Here is a 6,445-nt window from a genome sequence, read left to right on the forward strand (position 1 = left end):
CTGCAATTTCTAACAAACTAATTTACATACATAACTAAAGACGCGGGAATATAGTGATACAAGCCAAAATAGAAAAGGGAGACATATGTCCCTTCAAATTATATACAAAGCCAAAATAGAAAAAAGTTTACTATAAGAATAGCCAAACTAGGTCCAAGGTTCCTTATGCTCACTAGCTCGTCTGTGACCCCAACAAAGCATCATCAACCCGTCAATCGCATTTTATACAAACACGAAAGCCACAATTGGTGGGGAGTAACGAGTCCTCCATACCACGAATCGTCATAATTAATGTAACATGTAGTAAAACATGTAAACAATATGATAATTAATCTAATTTCCAAGTATTATAACATATGAATACTAAATTGACCAATTTAAACTATCATGTGAAACATATAACAAATTGTAATCCAAACTTTATCAATTGTAACCGGCTTACATCTCACCTATTACAATTCATAAAATCACCATACAAGAAAGGGCAATATATCAAAGACAGGCATAAGTTCTTAGTACGGTCAATAGTCACTCTGTAACTCGAGTCTATACCACGAGGTAGGGAAGGTAATCGAACCGGTATCTTGGCTCAGCGGTTAATATTAATAAAACATGGCCAAGACACAACACAACCCTAGCCTAAAATCTGCGCAGACCTAGACATGCGGATACACACCACCGCACCCAAGACCCACAATTTTTCTAAAACAAAGTGAGTACCCTAAGGAGTCCACCAAAGGGTTGGCTAGTACTTAAGCTGACCACTTACTATCAAAATAAGTAACGAGGTCATGCCCCAACTTGGATATAAATCCACTAGTCAGGAACACAAAGGCTATTAAGCAGTGAACATATACTCGTCAAAGACTATAAAGACCTATCTATGACAAACACAACAACCTGCAAAAAAGTATTCAATACCCATTCCAATTCTAGCAATTTTAACACTATTAAAGGCTTTAGGGAAATCTAGGGCCATTTCTACAATACAAGACACTATTAAATTCAATCAACTATACATGTGAACTAAAACTTGATAAATGACCTAAAACAAGAAAAAGGCCGATTATCTAAATCATATAAAATTTCATCCAACCGAATTTTTACCCGCAACCCCAGCCCTGCGACAGGTACGGGTTAAATTGCGGCTGACCAATCACTCAATTAACTGACATCGAATCGTCAAAGGGACTAAGGCTCGCGGCACAATCATCAAAACATTACAATTATCGCTATAAAATTCATTTTGAGCCTAATCATTACAATTTCATTTTATAAACTATCCTAACATGTGAAAACTATCAATATAAGCATAATTTTTACCATTAACTTAATTTTTAACTACTAATATGATTCATTTCCTAAGTTTAATCATATGTCTCTTATTCTAATTATATCATTAATGAACCTAAAATGACGAACAAAGCATGGAAAACCGCGAAACAAGCAACGGGCCGACCCGGGCCAGCCATGGGCCAGCCGTGGCCCTCGGTCTTCTTCTAGAACTCGCCGCCACCCCTACACCTCTTTTTTTCCATTTTTGTTCATTATAACATCGTCTGAACACTAATTAATCGTTCCCAATACAACTATGTTAACTTAAACTATCAAAAGACATAAATTAAGCATGCATGCATCAAATTTTATCATGTGAAAATTTCTACTCAAACAAAAATCACAAAACATACAAAAACAACAAAGAATGTGACGATTATTCGTCGAGTAACTCGAAATATGTTACCTTAATCTAGAAAATGAGCAATTAGCACCTTAAAAACCAAACCCTAACAAGCACTAGCCGCTATCCTCGACAATATACGAGTCCCCAAACTCGTCTTCCAATTCTTCACCTAATTAAACCATAAAAACACAATATTAAGTATAAAATACCGAAATTACCGAAATTCGTCTTAAAACAACTTAATGAAAACTGAAATTAAAACATACTAGGTTGTAGATCTCGTCGAGAGGATTAGAAAATGTAAATTTTGCGAAAATCCGAGTAGAAATGAGGGAGTTATGTCGAAAATTAGCTTGAATTTTTGAAGAAAATGGTGTTTGGATTTTTAGAATATTGAAGAAGGTGATGGAAACAAAGGAAAATCAGAAAAAAGGGAAAGGGGAAGGGGGTGCCGCGGGTTAGGGGAGAAGGAGAGGAAAAGAGCGGGTTTGAGTCGGGATTTTACGAGTCGGTTTTGGCTCGTTTCAATAACAATTAGAACCGTTGGTCAAATGCAAATTCCGACAAGACCAAAGTTCTTAAACACGAGATTACAAGAAAATTGAGTATTCATACGACCCATTTCCAAAATCGTTTACCCAATGTTCAAAAGAATTGTCATCTTCCCCCCGATACGCCCTTATTTCGAAATAAAAAGTTTTACACGGTTTAAACTATTTTTAAACATTTCGAAACTATCAAAATAAATACTTTTCTTCAAAATATAATAAAGTTATATTTCTTTGAATTATTTTTACTTTAAATACATTAATGTCAAATTTTACTTGATTAATTAATTATTTTCGAAATATATTAACGGTCCGAAATTACGGGGCGTTATAATCACCCCTCCTTTCAAAAAGTTTCGTCCTCGAAACTTAGAAGGAGAAATTATAGTTATAAGAAAATATAGGTATCTTTTCAATGAAACGGTGATACTCTTGTTGATCAGACAAGAACATCCACATTCATATCAAAACATAAAAATATTTCTACACCAATAAATGAGAAAACCCATTATTGGGACGTCACCAACAACGAGATTTAACATTCACTAATGTTAAAACCATTGCAAATCATAAAAGCATTTTCAAACTTTTAGTTTAAAGTTCTATAGTAAGAATAATATCTTTACTAATTATGATTAAACATGGCTTAGTAACTCGGAAAAAGAGTAAGAAAAGGAATACCTTACGAGAATAATTCAGGATATTTAGCTAACATAGAAGCTTCAGTTTCCCAAGTCTCTTCTTCGACATTTCCACAACGCCAAAGAACACGGACTAAAGGTACAACTTTGCTCCTAAGTTGCTTGTTGGCTTTTTCAAGAATCCGAATTGGCCTTTCTTCAACCACCAAGTTAGGCTCCAATTCAAGAATCTCTTCTTGAATGATATGGCTAGGGTCACTAATGTACTTCCTCAATTGAGAAACATGGAAGACATTGTGAACCTTGCTCAGATTTGGGGGCAATTCTAAACGGTAAGCAGCAGGACCAATCTTTTCAATCACCCGGAAAGGTCCAATATATTTAGGGCTCAGCTTCCCTTTAACACCAAACCGTTTCACCCCTTTCATAGGTGACACTTTAAGGAATACTTGATCATCAACCTCAAAGGAAAGTGGTCGACGACGGACATCAGCATATGATTTTTGACGGTCCTGAGCGGCCTTCATCCGCTCCCGAATGATCTTAACTTGTTCAATGGACTCGGTCACCAAATCAGGTCCTAACATTGGAACATTTTGGGTTTGATCCCAACAGACTGGAGTACGGCATTTTCTACCATACAGAGCTTCATATGGTGCCATTTTAATGGAGGCTTGATAGCTGTTATAAGAGAATTCAACCAAAGGTAAACATTTCTCCCAAGAAGTTTGGAAATCTAAAGCACAGGCACGAAGAAGATCCTCTAAAGTTTGAATTGTTCTCTCAGTTTGACCATCAGTGGCGGCGTGAAAAGCAGTGCTCATCAATAGTTTACTACCCAAGGCCTCCTGTAATGCAGTCCATAAACGAGAACAAAATCGAGGGTCTCGATCTGAAACTATATCTTTAGGAACCCCATGATAGCGTACTACTTCATTCACATAGGCACCAGCTAGAACTTCTAATCTCCAAGTTTCTTTGATGGGAATAAACCGAGCACATTTAGTCAATCGGTCCACAACCACCCAAACGGCATTCTTCCCAGTGGAAGTCCTGGGTAAAGCCATCACAAAATCCATGGATATAGACTCCCATTTCCAAAGAGGAACATCCAAGGGTTGAAGCAAACCCCCGGGCTTTTGATGCTCTATCTTTACTTTCTGACAGGTGAGGCATTTACTGACATACTCCATAACTTCAATCTTCATCCTAGGCCACCAGAATTGTAATCTCAAATCTTTATACATTTTGGTACCTCCCGGATGAATGGAGTAAGGAGAAAGGTGTGCTTCATCAAGAATTCTTTTTCTCAAATCAGCTGCATTCGGAACATAGATTCTATTATGATAACGAAGATACCCATCATCATCAATCTTACAATCCTTAGCTTGCCCAAGTTGAATTTTAGCACGAATGGATTTGAAAGTAGGATCATTAGGAAGGCAAGTACGGATCTCACGGTGGAAGTCAGGTTCAGCTGACATGGCATCAAGATGATGAGAGCCCCTTTTTACAAGGCTTACTCCTAATTTTTGAAGTTCTGAAGCAAGTTCAGGAGGTAATTCATGAAAAGAATTCAAAGAATGACAGGATTTTCTGCTAAGAGCATCTGCCACCACATTAGCTTTTCCTTCGTGATAAATTAGATCGGCATCATAGTCATTCACCAATTCTAACCATCTTCTTTGTCTCATGTTCAGCTCTTTTTGGGTAAAGAGATATTTCAGGCTCTTGTGGTCGGTGTAGATGTTGCAATGGACTCCAATGAGGTAGTGTCTCCAAATCTTCAAAGCATGCACCACCGCAGCTAATTCAAGATCATGAGTCGGGTAGTTAACTTCATGAACTCTAAGCTGTCGAGAGGCATAAGCAATGACTTTCCCTTTTTGCATCAAGACACAACCTATACCATGCTTAGAAGCATCACAAAGATACATCAAAGTCCACTCCTTCTTGAGGTAAGGTCAACACCGGAGCGGTAGTCAACCTCTTTTTCAATTCTTGGAAGGCATTTTCACACTCTTCGACCACACAAATTTAGACTCTTTCTTCAAAGAATCGAGTCATCGGCCTAGCAATCTTTGAGAAATCCTTCACAAACCGTCGATAATAACCCGCCAAGCCAAGGAAACTACGGATTTCAGAAACATTGGTTGGACTTTTCCAATCAACAACGGCTTCAATTTTGGCAGGATCTACCATAACACCCTCTTTTGAAATGACGTGCCCAAGGAAGGTCACTTTAGGTAACCAGAATTCACATTTAGAGAATTTAGCATACCATTTTTCACTGCGCAAAATCTCCAAAATAGCACGAAGGTGTTTGGCATGTTCTTCTTCAGATTTAGAATAGATCAAGATGTCATCAATGAACACCACAACACATTTGTCAAGGTGTTCTCTGAAAGTACGGTTCATCTGATCCATGAATACTCGCCGAGCATTGGTCAAACCGAATGGCATCACCGTAAACTCGAAATGACCATATCTCTCGCATCAAGGCGGTTTTAGGAATGTCGACTTCTCGGACTGGAATTTGATGATAGCCCGAACGAAGATCAATTTTAGAAAAAGTAGAAGCACCACGGAGTTGGTCGAAAAGATCATCAATTCTAGGAAGAGGATATTTATTTTTGATAGTAACCCGGTTAAGTTCACGATAATCTATGCATAATCGCATAGATCCATCCTTCTTTCTTACAAAGAGAACAGGAGCACCCCAAGGTGAAGAGCTAGGTCGGATAAAACCTTTGGCAATCAAATCATCCAGCTGAGCCTTCAGCTCTTTCATTTCAGACGGTGCCAGCCTATAAGGAGCTTTAGCAATAGGGCCGGTACCAGGAATAAGATCAATAGCAAATTCAACTTCCCTTTCAGGAGGAATTCCCGGTAGCTCATCAGGAAAAACTTCGGGAAATTCACATACTACAGGAATGTTCTCCTTAGGAGGCAGAGAGGAAGAATCAGAAGAAGTCACCATACACAAAAAGGCTTGATGACCCTTTTTCATCGCATTGACAAACTTCATAGCAGAAATTAATTTAGTACCGGTTTGTCTTTTAACCATTTGATAAGACACACGGTGACCTGAAGGGCTTGTAAGAATTATTTTCTGATCTCGACATTCAAATCGAGCATGATAAGTATGTAACCAATCCATGCCCAAAATGACATCAAATTCTTCAAGTGGAAATTGGAAAAGATTTGCTGGAAATATAGATCCCGCAATAGAAATAGGGACTTCCGGATAGATTTTAGAACAGGAAAAGACATCCCCAGAGGGTAAGGATATAGATGTGCTTTCTTCTTGTGATGATTCAAGTGATAACTTATCGGAGAGTTTCATTGAAATAAATGATAAAGAGGCACCCGTATCAAATAGTACCAAACAAGGAGCATCAAAAATAGAAAATGTACCGATAATGATATCAGGATGTGCCTCAGCTTCAGCTCGGCTCATGACAAAGATTCGGCCCTTCGGCCTCACTGGCCTCACTGGGGCGGCAGGAGTAGTATGAGCCGTCACCTTCCTCTCCGGGCAAACATTGGCCTTGTGGCCCGGTTTGTTACAAGAA

The sequence above is a fragment of the Silene latifolia genome, chromosome 5 (genome assembly GCF_048544455.1).
Source record: "Silene latifolia isolate original U9 population chromosome 5, ASM4854445v1, whole genome shotgun sequence".
Classification (NCBI taxonomy): Eukaryota; Viridiplantae; Streptophyta; class Magnoliopsida; order Caryophyllales; family Caryophyllaceae; genus Silene; species Silene latifolia.